The 15,064-nt window shown below is 41.1% G+C and overlaps 1 pseudogene; it reads left to right on the top strand.

Annotated features, from left to right (window-relative positions):
- Positions 1-4,767: 4,767 nt before the first annotated feature.
- On the top strand, positions 4,768-14,761 carry LOC135549977 (tapasin-like; annotated as a pseudogene).
- The last annotated feature ends 303 nt before the right edge of the window (positions 14,762-15,064 follow it).

The following is a 15,064-nucleotide window of genomic DNA, read 5'->3' on the forward strand; positions in this document are numbered from 1 at the left end:
TTCCAGTGCATGCATTGTAACATTGGCTGAAATAGTACTCACGCATAACTACTTCATGTTTCTAAATTATTTCTTTATTCAGACGAAAGGTACTGCTATGGGATCCCCTATGGCTCCTAACTATGCTAATTTGTATGTGGGTTACATGGAGAAACAGTCCATTTTCAATCCTCTCAAAAATGTTTTCTTGCCTCACATCATTATTTGGAAACGGTATATTGATGATATTTTTGTTCTATGGAGGGGTGATGCAAAACAGCTTCAGGCGTTTCATGCTTTTCTTAACTCCTGTTCTGAGCATCTGAGATTTACTATGCAATCTGATACACGTCAAATCAGTTTTCTTGATCTTCTGATCTTGTGTGAAGATAATGTTCTATACACTGATCTTTACAGGAAGCCTACTGATCGTAACAGTTTGTTGAGGGCTGATAGTTGTCACCCACTTCCCTTGAAAAATAGTTTGCCCTTTTTTTTGCAATTTTCCACAGCCAATTCTATCGAATCAAAAGAATATGCAAAAAACAATCAGATTTCGACAGAAATATGGCTGAGACGCAAAGAAAGTTCAAGGAGAGGGGCTACAAGAATGATCAGATTAATATTGCCATTGAGAAAATTCAAAACAGAACGAGACATGACCTTTTTCAAGGCCAGTCTCGCAAAAAAGACGCATTCTTGCGTTCTAACTACCCGCTATTCAAAGTGCTCTGAACAAATTCAGGGGAATTGTTCACAAACATTGGCACATCCTAAAATCCGATGATAGTCTCGGTAATGTGTTTTCGGACCTTCCCTTGGTCGTATTCTCGCGGGGCAGAAGTCTCAGAGACCAATTGGTACACTCTGATTTACCACCCCAAGATATTCCTTAACAACGTCTATTTGCGCCCCTACTGGATGGAAATTACAAATGTAATGGCTGTGCTCAATGCAATGGCACTTATAAATGTAGATCCTTCAAACACCCACAAACAGGGAAATCGATCCCAATCAAAGGTGTTATTACGTGCTCCACTAAGGCAGTTATTTATCTTATAACTTGTCCTTGTGGTAAAAATTATGTAGGTAAAACAAAGTGCGAATTAAAAGTACGAATCTCAGAGCATCGTAGCACCATTAGGTGTAAAAACTTGACTTATCCAGTTGCGGCCCACTTCTTGGAGGCAGGCCACTCGATTTCGTCTCTGCCTTATATTGGCATCGAACATGTCACCCTCCCTAGGAGAGGGGGTGACCTTGATAATTAATTGTTCAAACGAGAGGCTGCCTGGACCTTTAATTTAAAGACCCTTGCGCCCTTCGTTCTCAACGTAGATTTTGATCTGAAGCCATTCTTGTGATTATTGTGACTTTGCCATTTTAATTGTTTGTAAACTTGTGTAGTCAAATTCATCTATGATGGTATGTTATCCATTTGTTTGTATGCTGTTCTTTGTATGACATTTTAATATTTGATTATTAACCAATGATATTAGGCCACTCTTGGCCATGATTACAGACACCTGTGTCTTTTGACACTATATAAACAAGTCATCCCGCAGTGTTTGTGATTATACCCTGATGAAGACAGCTTGGCTGTCAAAACGTTGGTAATTAAATTATTGCATCTGAGCTCCTAGTGTGCGGCTCTCTTTTATTTCCAAGTTTTATACTCCGCTAGCCAGCACCTCGTCTTAATAGGTGTGCGTTTCTTTTTCTACTAGATCATGCTGTGGTCTTAGCCATGCTCTCACTAACGCTCATCTTTTCTCTTTGTCTCCCCTTCCGGAGGGTCTGAGGCTCTAGGACCGCGACTGAGGACACCCCGGCCTGACACCTGGACATGCCTGGCCCAATCCCACCTGGACCCCTCTAACTGCTACCTGCCTCTTGCTGCCTCCACTGATTCTGCCCCCAGTCAACCATTAGGCCCAAAACAGTGCTCTCCTTGGGTATGCTCTCCTTGGGTATGGAGCAGAGGGTCTAGATATTTTCACTAACTTTGAGGGCTTAGTTGCAACTCTTGATAGTTTATGTCTCCAGATAGTGAGAAACTAAAGGCCTATAAATTACCAATGTCATTTATTATTTATGTCAATATCTATGTCATTACCTCACATGCCCCTTGAACGTCTACATTAGAGTATGCTGATTCATTTTCATAGTCATCAGCACCAGAGTTTGAGGCTGTTGTTCATCTCTGTTCTATTCCTCCTTCTGTTACACTGAGATCATGTATCTAAACAGAGCAGCGTCCCAACCAGCATCACCCCAGAACGGATATGAGTTTGTAGGTTTCAGTCTCGATACGTCATGAAAACACAGCACATGTTGCAGGGGCAAATGAGGACGGACAGAAGATTGAGACACACAGACATGCAAACTATCTGAAAACTTTACTTAATCTGAAACAGAAGAAAATGGTCTATAACAGTCATAATGTAATTATACCAAGTCTATGATAGACTCATGGTTTTAAAACAGAAACATACAGTAAGAGACCACCACCTCACTGAGAGGTCCTTACACCTTATAGAAAGACCCTGCATTATTACCAGACTTGTGAATGAGAAGCCATCTTGATCTTTGTCAGGTTCATGTAGTTGCAGTTTCCCCATCACTGAAATTCACCACCAAGTGTTGAAAGGTCATTGTTTGGCATATACCTGATTTATTGGGATAACGGAAAAAGTCTTGGTGACAATTGACAATAAAGTAATGTATTTTTCATCTAAGACAAGCCAGTTTAGATAACCTGCAAGTGTATTGTGGTAGACCTAAATACGGGGAGGTCTTTATTTATTTATACTTAACCAGGCAAGTCATAAGAACAAATTCTTATTTACAATGACATCCTACCCTGGCCAAACCCAGACAATACTGGGCTGCCCTATGGGACTCCCAATCACAGCCAGATGTGATTCAGCCTGGATTTGAACCAGGGACTGTAGCATCACCTCTTATACTGAGATGCAGAGCCTTAGACCGCTGCACCACTCGGGAACCAACTAGGTCATGTAGGCCTAGTTCTTACAATGGCCTTGACTCAAATTAGGAAGGAGATTACTTTGACATGAAAGAGGAGAAAAAATGTATTATTTCTATAGTATTCTCAGAGGGCTTGTGGTTTGGGAGGATGACACAATTGAGCTATCTCAGGCTAGGGTCTATGGAGCTCGATTTGAGGTACTCTATATGACCCATCAAAGGACGTGCATCATGTTGGATCTAGCTCCATGTGATATTAAATTGTTTTATATTATCACACTGAAAAACACAGCAACAAAATAATACAGCATAGAAATGCAATGGAAAGTACAGTGCGCACACACACACAAACAAACAAACAAACAAACACACACATACAGAGGAAGGTGGAGTCAAACACTGTTGAGGTAAATCCTACACCCTTTCCTGTAAGAGCGTCAGGATGCAGCCACCTTGTGTCTATCTGCCCTCAATCGTGACATGTCCGACACACTGACACATCATCTAGTTCTAGGAGCCTGTACAGTACATGGTTTTTCATACCCAAATTGCTGTGTGGGATGTTGGACTATTACATTGACACATTATTTTTTTGTTAGCCTACATTACTTTCAGTATTTTTGTGTCACAACGACTTCAGGTTACTGAAAGAACTAGAACAGAGCCAGTGGATACTAGCTGAAACTCTTTGACCATAACTACAGTAACAGGCCTGCACAAGTAATCTATGGTCATATTTTCAATTTTTTTTCTCCCCAATTAAAATGTGTTCTGGAATTTTTGCCACTCCACTCTGTTCTGGTATGTGAAGGGGATAAACAAATCATGTTCAGTTAGTATATAGCACTTGGGTGGACTTTTGGTTGTCTTTGTAGCTCCGTGGAAAAATTTCCTCAGGGTACAGATCTAGGATCAGCTTCTCCTCCCCCTAATCTTAACCATGGTGGGGAAGATTCTAAACTGACCTAAGATCAGCGTTTTCAAAGACTACTTCACCATACTCCGTCACGTAGAGGTTGTCTGTCATCACAAATCTGGGTGTGCATGCGTGACATGCAATAGCTCTCTTGAGCTATGTACTGTTCCGTTTGTTGTCCTCAGATTACCTAAATCATTGTTTCTAAGAAATCATGTGATTTTAACCATTCTGGTGAGCGGTGTAGTGTTGGAGCGCCATCTTGTGTTCATTGTGGACTCTGCAATGTGTGCACAAGCTCTCTGAGTTTGGAACTCAATTTATTTTTCACGTTTTTGCATTTGTCCCTCATAAAATCAGTGTGCTGATTTAGTTTTACCACGGAGTTTCTTTATTTCTTCACAACTTCTTCCAGGTCCTAATAGGCCTACTTATAATCATATGGTTATTATGTGCTAAAAGAGACAACCTCAGGCATTTCAACGGTGGCGCGCACAGCAAAAGGCAGCCAGGGAAACATGCATTTAACCAAATACCCTATGCTGATATTGAAATAGAACTGCGACTTTATTCTAAACATTTTGACTTTATTCACGAAATTAAATGTCGAGTTTATGCTTGAAATATTGCCACTTTATTTATTAAATGTAATTTCGATTTTATTCTCGAAGTTGAAATATTGCCACTTTATTCTAGAAATATTTCCAATTTTTTAAAGTACTATATTGCAAAAAATAATAATCCAAGTACCACATGTCACTGTTTTTTTTTCTCTTCACTTGACCCTAATACTCTTCCGTAGTTTCTAACCCGTACATACTGGACTATTTTTGGTTTTACTGTATACCATGGTGCTTTGTCTCTGCCTCGTCTGGCAATGCGCATGTCAGTGTCTGTGCAAAATGAAAAGTAGAGTTTGCTGTGGGGAGTTACAATGGAACTCTGAAGACATATTTCTCCATATTTGTTCTCATCCATCAGACGACAGAATAGTCGAGGACACTAACTAACATGACCAATATATCAATAATATTGCAATCCTTTCTTGCCTTTAGTTACGTTATGCACGGTAAATTGGTCAGCTTTTCTTACTGCACTTTTGATTTGGTGGTGGATGTGTTACTGGTGGCACAGGTGGCACAGTTACTGTATCTTCTGTATACTTAATTAACCTTGTTGAGTTAAAGGGGCAATCAGAAGATTCTACGTCCATTTCTGGACTTATAAGTTAATGATACTGTATGTACCCATTGACTCTTGAAGAATGTAATTTATAAATGGATCGTGAGCTCAGTTCAACTGTCTTATCCCATCAGAACACAAAACATAATCTTGTTTTACTCCAATGTTTGTAAACCAAATTAATGTAAACAAACACTGTATAGCCTAAAAAACATGTACAACTATCATTTTTGTTATCATGGATGGTCAGTCCTTGCATCCATAACTCTGTCTTTGAATTTGAGAGTGGTCGCGTTCCTCCAGGCCCATTCCCCTGAAACAGTGGTGGGGAGCTCCCTTTGTTATTGGTTTAACTGCTGGTTTAAGAATAGATACTTTGCATAATATATACCTTGTAGAAAATGCACACGGGGAAAACAGCCCTACATAACGCTATAGAGATTTAGAGTCATTTCCACAGTCATTTCCAATGCTAAGCGTGTATCATTACTCAATAACTAGTTTCTATTCTGATTGCCTTTTCATACCCATCCTTATTCTACAGTAGTCTACATCACTTCACCCATGGAGCTACCAGTTTGTTCTATTTCATTCTGTTTTTTCACATACCCACGTTGGTTGGCTTCACGTTCACACAACTCTCTCATCCTTCTCTCTTCCAGTCTATGGAGCAAGTTGTCCAGTTCTGGAGTGCTGGCTTGTCCAGGAGAAACCAGGTGGGGGCTTCCCTGCTGCTATGAGCCAGGAGAAGTCACTACTTTACATCAATACAGACCCAGACAGTAAAGAAACCAGGTCAAAGCAGGGACCATCTACAGACCATGATAGAGTCTACTACGTCACTAGTCAGTACTTATTGTTATATATTAAATAGAACAATCTCTTTAGAAATTATGCCTGATTTGAGTGACAAACCAGTGGCTGTTACAGGTGCAGTCAGTCAATTTGGAGTGACACCGAGCCTGTCATTTAAATTATACAAGGCTACAAGAGCGTTGCCATTTTAGGCAGAGCTTTTCAGAAAAATAAATGTTATTTAATTGAAAGGATAACTTTGATAGACAAATCTCCCCCTCTCTCCTCAGACCCAGCAGCTACCCCCTGCAGTTCTTCTCTGCACCCACCAGAAGGCTCAGTCCAGAAGTCACAGTGTGAGATCAACCCCTTCATGCCTCAGCCATCCACTGTCCAATGGACAGTCCCACTCACGGACTCTGCCCACAGTCCGATCTATCTGCAAGCCGACTGGTACACTGCTGCCTTGCAGGGCTTTGACGGATAGCTGCGCCTCTCCAATGTCTTGCGTGCTCCCACGGCAACCAAGGAACCCAAGGGTATGATTGAAAAAGGAATGACGTTCTTCTTGAGCAAGGGTTGTAAACGTCAGACAGATTGTCAAATATAACCATTACAAGTGATGACCAACACCACAGTGATAATGAATTATTATTAACCATAATTGAAATGAATTTGTCATACACCATGAGGAAGTATAGCAACCTGTGATGTTTATTACCACGTCATGTCACAGGTAATGTAGTGTTAAAAGTGTAACGTCTCTCTCCTACCCCTCTCTCTCAGTGGTGCTCAGTGTGTCCAGTAGAACCTTCATGATCCGTTCCAGACTCGGGGAACCAGTTGTTCTAGACTGTGGGTTCTGGGTGGATGCCTCTTCTCCTCTCTCTGGCTCTGGCTTCGCAGTGGAGTGGCGCTACCAGTTCAGGGGCGATGGCCGTCCGGTCCTGGCCTACGACGGCAAGAGTGACCGATTTGCAGAGACCCAGGAAGAGGGAGTGGGGCTAGACGTCACGGCTCTGCACGAGACAGGAGATGAATCACTGATCCTGCAGGAAGCTCAAGTGCTCCACTCAGGAGCCTACATCTGCACGGTGTACTTGCCCTATCTCTTGGCTCAGGTGGCAGTGGAGCTGGAGATTGTAGGTGAGGAGAGATAAAAACGCTTGTTTAGTCGGCCAATACTAAACCATTGCAATGTTTAGAATCTCAACCCCTTTGTCTTTACATATTTATTCACTGAAATAACTACTGCAACTCCTTATACAGTACAGTCTTATAATGGTATGTCATGGTCAACTAAATGTCATTCGATTACGTGCCATAAGTGTGTTGTCGTGTCTTTGGCTATGTCGGATTAAGTGATATGACATGCTATTCTATAAAATAATTTCTCCGTAATTAATATTACCTGATTGAGCTAATCGTGTAAATGTAATTAACTAGAGAGTCGGGGCACCTCAAAATAATATTTATAGAGCTGTTATCTTCTGAATAAACTCTTAAAGACCTAGTAATATTTTACATCAATAGAAGTCAATAGTAATCGTCATCCTAATTCAGTCTCATCTGAAAGTTGTGAATTCTTGGTTATCTGCACGAACCCTGGCTAACAAGTTGAATCAGCAATACAAAATTGGGTTTAATTATTTATTTACTAAATACCTAACTAATCACACAGAATTACACATACACTTAATTAAATCGTAACTTGATTATAAATTATGTCATAAAGGAAAACGTCCCTAGCGGGTGGAACCGATATGACAGCTTGCTACACAACAGAAAAGGGCTGGGTTTGTTGTGAAAGAGCGGGAAGACTGAGGAACAAAGGGCGAAGCTGTGTTATCATAAATACAGTATCTTATGCATTCTAAATTACCACCCATTTGGAAAAGAAAAATGCAATAAATATTTACTCTGAGCTGCGCTTCAGTAGGTTGGTAGTAGATGGAAGGCCGTGTTGCCAAACCGAGTCCTCTGTCCTTTGAAGAATGTCTCTGGTGGTCAGTTGGATAAGTTGTAGTAACATCGTTGTGTGAAAGACAGGATACTCTGTCTGTTCCTTCCTAACCCTCGTTTGCAGCAGCTGTTGCTAACTCAAGGTATCACTTCTGTAGTGAATAAGAGTTCAAAGTTCATACCATTCTCAACCAAAGCTCACGCTGATGTTGGCTTCGTTCTGTAGTTATTATCTGAACCATTCTGACATCGGACCGTCGTCCTCACGTCTTCGGAACAGGAGGTTACATTGTCGTCAAGGCTTTATATAGGAAGGGAGAGGAGGGCGTGTTTGAATAGTTTTATAGCCCATGTCCCTTCACAGGGGCGGGCCACTGATTGAGCAGAGCCCTACTTTATGAAAATCCAAATATCACATTTTAGAAGCTAAAATCACATTTCATCCCATCACGAATAATTTCATATTCAAACATTTAAATTGAACAACAATTCCATGTGAATCCGATAACTCTGATGTGTAGACTTTCCACTGTAGAGTTTATGTCATCATATCATTGATGAGAATGTCTCAGATGACAACCAAACTGACATCATATTCATTAAGTACCACTGCATATGTTCAATTGGTCGGATTACCAGAATAAAGTTAATTTCTCCCCACCTTCTGATGTTCCCAGAATCTCTATGTTAACCAAGGGTTTTACAAATGTAACATCAGTAGGGTAGAGAGAGGAAAAGGGGGGGAAGAGGTATTTATGACTGTCATAAACCTACCCCCCAGGCCAACGTCATGACAGTGTATTATCCTATCCTACCTCATTCTCTCCCTCCTCTTTCACCCTCTATCTCTACCAGAGCCTCCTTCCCTCCCCATCTTCCCCTCCCCGCTCCCTCTCTCCATGCCCGGCCAGGTAGTGACGGTGCAGTGCGAGGCGTCAGGATTCTACCCCCTCTCCCTGGAGTTCCGCTGGGTGTTAACAGGGCCGGACGGTAAGGTCAGGCCCCTGGGTCAGGGCAGCGTGACAGGCCACAAACATGGTCCAGACAGCACCTTCAGCCAGACCAGCCGTGTGGAGTTGGACTCAGCCAAGCTGGACCTGGGCGGGGAGGTCACCTGTGTGGCCGTCCACCATGGAGGCACCCGGCGGGCCAGCGTCACCCTCAATATCGCTGGTGAGAGAATTTAATAGAGCTGCATTAAGTTTATGGATGTTACCCCTATCCACTGATTCAGAGCCAGATATTTATATCCCTGTAAAGGCAGAGGTTATGATTGGGGTAAGGTCATCTGATCCTAGATCTGTGGTTATGGTCAGTGTCTCTTGGCATACTAGTATAATTACTGATATGCGATTATGTTGATCTGAAAAGTCAAATACATTTGATTTAATACAACACTCATGCATGTCTTAAATGTACTCCCTAACTCTTCACCCCAATCAGGTGTCAGTACTCCCTCCATTGAGGACTATATAGCGATGGTTGCTGTGGCCCTGGGGATATATGGTTTGATCCAGGTCATCTCCTGGACTTTTAGCTCTGGTAACTACAATCAGTTTGAACTAAGATACACAAAACCTACACGAATGTAACGTACGATGTTGAAGCCGTAAAGCGACTGTGTCCATCCAAAGAATGCATTTGGATCTTGTTTGACAATCTAATGCTTGTCCTTTTCTTGTCTTTATAGGGTCCGATGTTGCTAACACACAAGAAAAGGTAATTACGCTTTAATAAATGTTGTCAGACATATTTTGTTGTTACATGTAACTACTATGTACAGTGCCTTTTGGAAAGTATTCAGACCCCTTGCCTTTTTCCACATTTTGTTACATTACAGCCTTATTCTAAAATGGATTAGATTGTGTTTTCCCCCTCATCAATCTACATACAATACCCCACAATGGCAAAGCAAAAAATGTTGCAAATGTATCAAATAAAAAAACTGACATATTATTTTTACATACTGTAAGTAATTCAGACCCTTTACTCAGTACTTTGTTGAAGCACCTTTGGCAGTGATTACAGCCTTGAGTCTTCTGGGATAGGACGCTACAAGCTTGGCACACCTGTATTTGGGGAGTTCATCCCATTCTTCTCTGCAGATCCTCTCAAGCTCTGTCAGGTTGGATGGGGAGTGTCACTGCACAGCTATTTTCAGGTCTCTCCAGAGATGTTCGAAGCCACTCCTGTGTTGTCTTCGCTGTGTGCTTAGGGTTGTTGTCCTGTTGGAAGGTGAACCTTCATCCCAGTTTGAGGTCCTGAGCGCTCTGGAACAGGTTTTCATCAAGGATCTCTCTAAACTTTGCTCTGTTCATTTTCTCTCGATCCTGACAAGTCTACCAGTCCCTGCCACTGAAAAACATCCCCACAGCATGATGCTGCCACCACCTTGCTTCACCGTAAGGATGGTGCCAGGATGTGACGCTTGGCATTCAGGCCAAAGAGTTCAATCTTGGTTTCATCAGAACAGAGAATCTTGTTTCTCATGGTCTGAGAGTCTTTTAGGTGCCTTTTGGCAAACTCCGTCTGGCCACTCTACCATAAAGGGCTGATTGGTGGAGTGCTGCAGAGATGGTTGTCCTTCTGGAAGTTTCTCCCATCTCCACAGAGGAACTCGGATGCTCTGTAGGAGTTACCATCCGGTTCTTGGTCACCTCCCTGACCAAGGCCCTTCTCCCCCGATTGCTCAGTTTGGCCAGGGGGCCAGCTCTAGGAAGAGTCTTGGTGGTTCCAAACGTCTTCCATTTAAGAATGATGGAGACCACTTATGTAAATAAGGTATTTCTGTTTTTTTATTAAATTTCTAAAAACCTGTTTTCGCTTTGTCATTATGGGGCATTGTGTGTAGATTTATGAGGACAATGTTTATTTAATAACTTTTAGAAAAAGTCTGTAAAGTAACAACATGTGGAAAAGGGGAAGAGTGTCACGGTCGTCATATGGAGGAGACCAAGGCGCAGCTTGGTAAGCGTACATACTTCTTTATTGAAGAAAGAACACTGAACGAACAAACTATACAAAACAACAAAACGAACCGTGACACTAATATGGCTAGTGCAGACAGGCAACTAAACATAGAATAACAACCCACAAGATACCCAAGGAATATGGCTTCCTAAATTTGGTCCCCAATCAGAGACAACGACAAACAGCTGCCTCTGATTGAGAATCAAATCAAATCAAATCAAATTTATTTATATAGCCCTTCCTACATCAGCTGATATCTCAAAGTGCTGTACAGAAAACCAGCCTAAAACCCCAAACAGCAAGCAATGCAGGTGTAGAAGCACGGTAGAACCTCGAGACCTACAAAAAACCCTAGACATACTAAAAACACTAGACAAATATAAAAACTAAACAAAGCACCCTTGTCACACCCTGACCTAACCAAAATAATAAAGAAAACTAAGATAACTAAGGTCAGGGCGTGACAGAGGTCTGAATACTTTCCAAATACACTGTACCTATGTATATTTCCCAGCTTACACTGTCTTGCCCAAAACTGTTTTTATCTCAAGCTCTGTCCCTCTAGTTAAAACTCCAGCCCCTGGATTACTATATAATATGACGACGTTATCTTTTGTGTTATTAGTGAATTTTGAATGAGATCTTTGGATTTCTCCCATTGTCTGTTTTGTTAGTTTACACACATTGGGGTCATCCTCATCCTCTCTCAATTACAGAAAGTGAAGTAATGTGATAACACCTGGGACTTCCAGGTGAGTGTGTAATGGAACAAAGCTGGAATTTCAGAAATAAAAGTGTACAGTTTGTGGAAGGTGGTACATGAAAATAAGATATTTAGTTTCTGACAGCAGTTGACAATTAATTTATCTGACAAGAATATTGTAAAAAATATTTTAGTTGTAAAACGTATTTTAATAGATGACTGATTTAAATATTGACAAATTAAACTACTGTTTTATAACAGTATGAAAATGAATCTCTCAAAGAAGGGGAAAGAGAAATGGGGACGAGTCAGTTGTACAACTGAATGCATTCAACTGAAATGTGTCTTCCGCATTTAACCAACAAGTGGGACACAATCATGAAGTGGAATAATAAATACTTTTGCACGCCCAATTTTTCAGTTTTTGATTTGTTAAAAAAGTTTGAAATATCCAATAAATGTTGTTCCACTTCATGATTGTGTCCCATTTGTTGTTGATTCTTCATTAAAAAAAATACAGTTTTATATCTTTGTTTGAAGCCTGAAATGTGGCAAAAGGTCGCAAAGTTCAAGGGGGCCGAATACTTTTGCAAGGCACTGTACATACACTACCGGTCAAAAGTTTTACAACCCCTACTCATTCAAGGGTTTTTATTTATTTGTACTATTTTCTACATTGTAGAATAATAGTGAAGACATCAAAACTATGAAATAACACACATGGAAACATGTAGTAACCAAAAAAGTGTTAAACAAATCAAAATATATTTTATATTTGAGATACTCTATCTTCACAAAGTCACCCTTTGCCTTGATGACAGCTTTGCATGCTCTTGGCATTCTCTCAGCACGCTTCACCTGGAATGCTTTTCCAACAGAAGGAGTTCCCACATATGCTGAGCACTTGTTGGCTGCTTTTCCTTCACTTTGCGGTCCGACTCATCCCAAACCATCTCAATTTGGTTGAGGTCGGGTCATTGTGGAGGCCAGGTCATCTGATGCAGCACTCCATCACTCTCATTCTTGGTAAAATAGCCCTTACACCGCCTGGAGATGTGTTGGGTCATTGTCCTGTTGAAAAACAAATGATAGTCCCACTAAGCCCAAACCAGATGGGATGGCATATCGCTGCAGAATGCTGTGGTTGCCATGCTGGTTAAGTGTGCCTTGCATTCTAAATAAATCACAGACAGTGTTACCAGCAAAGCATCCTCACATCATAACACCTCCTTTTCCATGCTTTACGGTGGAAAATATACATGCAGAGATAATCTGTTCACCCACACCATGTTTCACAAAGACAGTTGGAACCAAAAATCTCCAATTTGTACTCCAGACCAAAGGACCAAATTTCCACCGGTCTAATGTCCATTGCTCGTGTTTATTGGCCCAAGCAAGTCTCTTCTTCTTATTGGTGTCCTTTAGAAGTGGTTTCGTTGCAGCAATTTGACCATGAAGGCCTGATTCACATAGTCTCCTCTGAATAGTTGCTGTTGAGATGTGCCTGTTACTTGAACGCTGTGAAGAATTTATTTGGGCTGCAATTTCTGAGGCTGGTAACTGTAATGAACGTATTCTCTGCAGCAGAGGTAACTCTGGGTCTTCCATTCCTGTGGCGGTCCTCACGAGAGCCAGTTTCATCATAGCGGTAGATGGTTTTTGCAACTGCACTTTAAGAAACGTTCAAAGTTCTTGAAATGTTCTGTTTTGACTGACCTTCATGTCTTAAAGGGATGATTGACTCTAGTTTCTCTTTGCTTATTTGAGCTGTTCTTGCCATAATATGGACATGGTCTTTTACCAATCAGGGCTATCTTCTGTATACCCCCCATACCTTGCCACAGCACAACTGAATGGCACAAAAGCATTAAGAAGGAAAGAAATTCAACAATTCACTTTTAAAAAGGCACACCTGTTAATTGAAATGCATTCCAGGTTTTCCTTTTTTGGTTACTACATGATTCCATATGTGTTATTTCATAGTTTTGATGTCTTCACTATTATTCTACAATGTAGAAAATAGTAAAAATAAAGAAAAACCCTTGAATTAGTAGGTGTTCTAAAACTTTTGACCGGTAGTTTATATATAAATATATAGGAATATATATATATGTTATTATAATGTTTTATGTAAATGCTATCAATATGTATCTTGTCAGTCTCAGAAACAGAAAAAGATGACCGGCAAATGGAGACACTTTGGACAAAACACAAGTGAATAGCCAATGATCGACGACGTTACTGAATGACAACCAACCAATGGTAGGCATGAATGTTCTCGCGCTGGGAGAAATTTCGGTGTCGAGCGCGTAAGTTGACTATCATTGTTTTGTCCATAGCTAACCGTCTAACCACTGTCTGAAAACAGTAGCTGTATTATATACATCTGCATTTCATATATAAAGATTGTCAAAGTATTTGTTTACATGTTGTCTTTGTCACACCGTTACCATTTTACCCAGAGATGTTGGCGCTTTCCTGACCAGCCAGCTAAAGTTAGCTTGTTGCTAACTAACGTTAGCACGCTAGCTAGCTAGTCAACAGCACACACAACAATGGTTTTTGGAGTGTTGCTGCAGTTGATGTTGACAGTAAACAATCTGGTAAATGTGGTATTTTCCTGATAGGTTTCAATCAGCGCGTTCTCGTTTAATCACAATACTTCTCCACTTTAGCTAGTTAACGTTACGCGCTAAGTAATTAAGTTAGCTAGCAAGAGTTCCTAACGTTTTGTTAGCTAGTTAACGTTACTGACTGTCTGAGCTGATGGTCCGTGTCCAGTCTATTTTCGTTGTAGATAACGTAAGCGTACAAACAATGTTTGTTATATTTGTTGTGATTCGAGTTTGTGAAAAAAAGACAGGGGTGGAGATTGCATTGGATAATGTGTAGCAAGCCCTGGCCTAGCCAGAGCTATCCAGGGGTGTTTGTGACTGCGCCTGATCCTGTGTCATTCTCATATTGTAAAAATGGTTGACCATAAATGTAACAAAACGTTGAAGGGCGTAGTCCTTGCATTAGATAGACTCACTAAACCAACACCTTGTTATTTGAACTACAGTAGGAATCACTGAACAGAGCAGGATATAGGCCTAGGTTTCAGATCGCACTGTTATCACTGTCATGCCATGTTACTTTTGAATTTGCCCGAGGCATAATTTTAACACCATTGTTTTTGCCTTTCATCAGCAAAGAATAGTCCCTATCTGATGGCGGTTGCCTCAGCAGCAGTGATGGACAGTATTGTAATCCTTGATGATGATGAAGAGGAGGAGAGGCCTCAGCCTTCTTCCTCCACCACCTCCTCTAAACTCCCAGCCAATCAGCGTACTCCCCCCAAAATCCAGCAGCCCGCTCCTACTCACATCACCCAATCTCCTTTCGCCATGGTGAAGAAAGAGCGCCATGTTCTTCAAGCAGAGAACCAGAAGCTCTTTACTGAGGTAAGAGGGTACATTAATGGATGGATAGTGGGGATGATTGGTAAGGTCACACTACAAATACATGAGTTGCGCTGCAACACTGGCAGGCAACACTGCTAATGTGTCTTTGCTATTAGTTCATCA

The sequence above is a fragment of the Oncorhynchus masou genome, chromosome 12 (assembly GCF_036934945.1).
Source record: "Oncorhynchus masou masou isolate Uvic2021 chromosome 12, UVic_Omas_1.1, whole genome shotgun sequence".
Taxonomy (NCBI): Eukaryota; Metazoa; Chordata; class Actinopteri; order Salmoniformes; family Salmonidae; genus Oncorhynchus; species Oncorhynchus masou.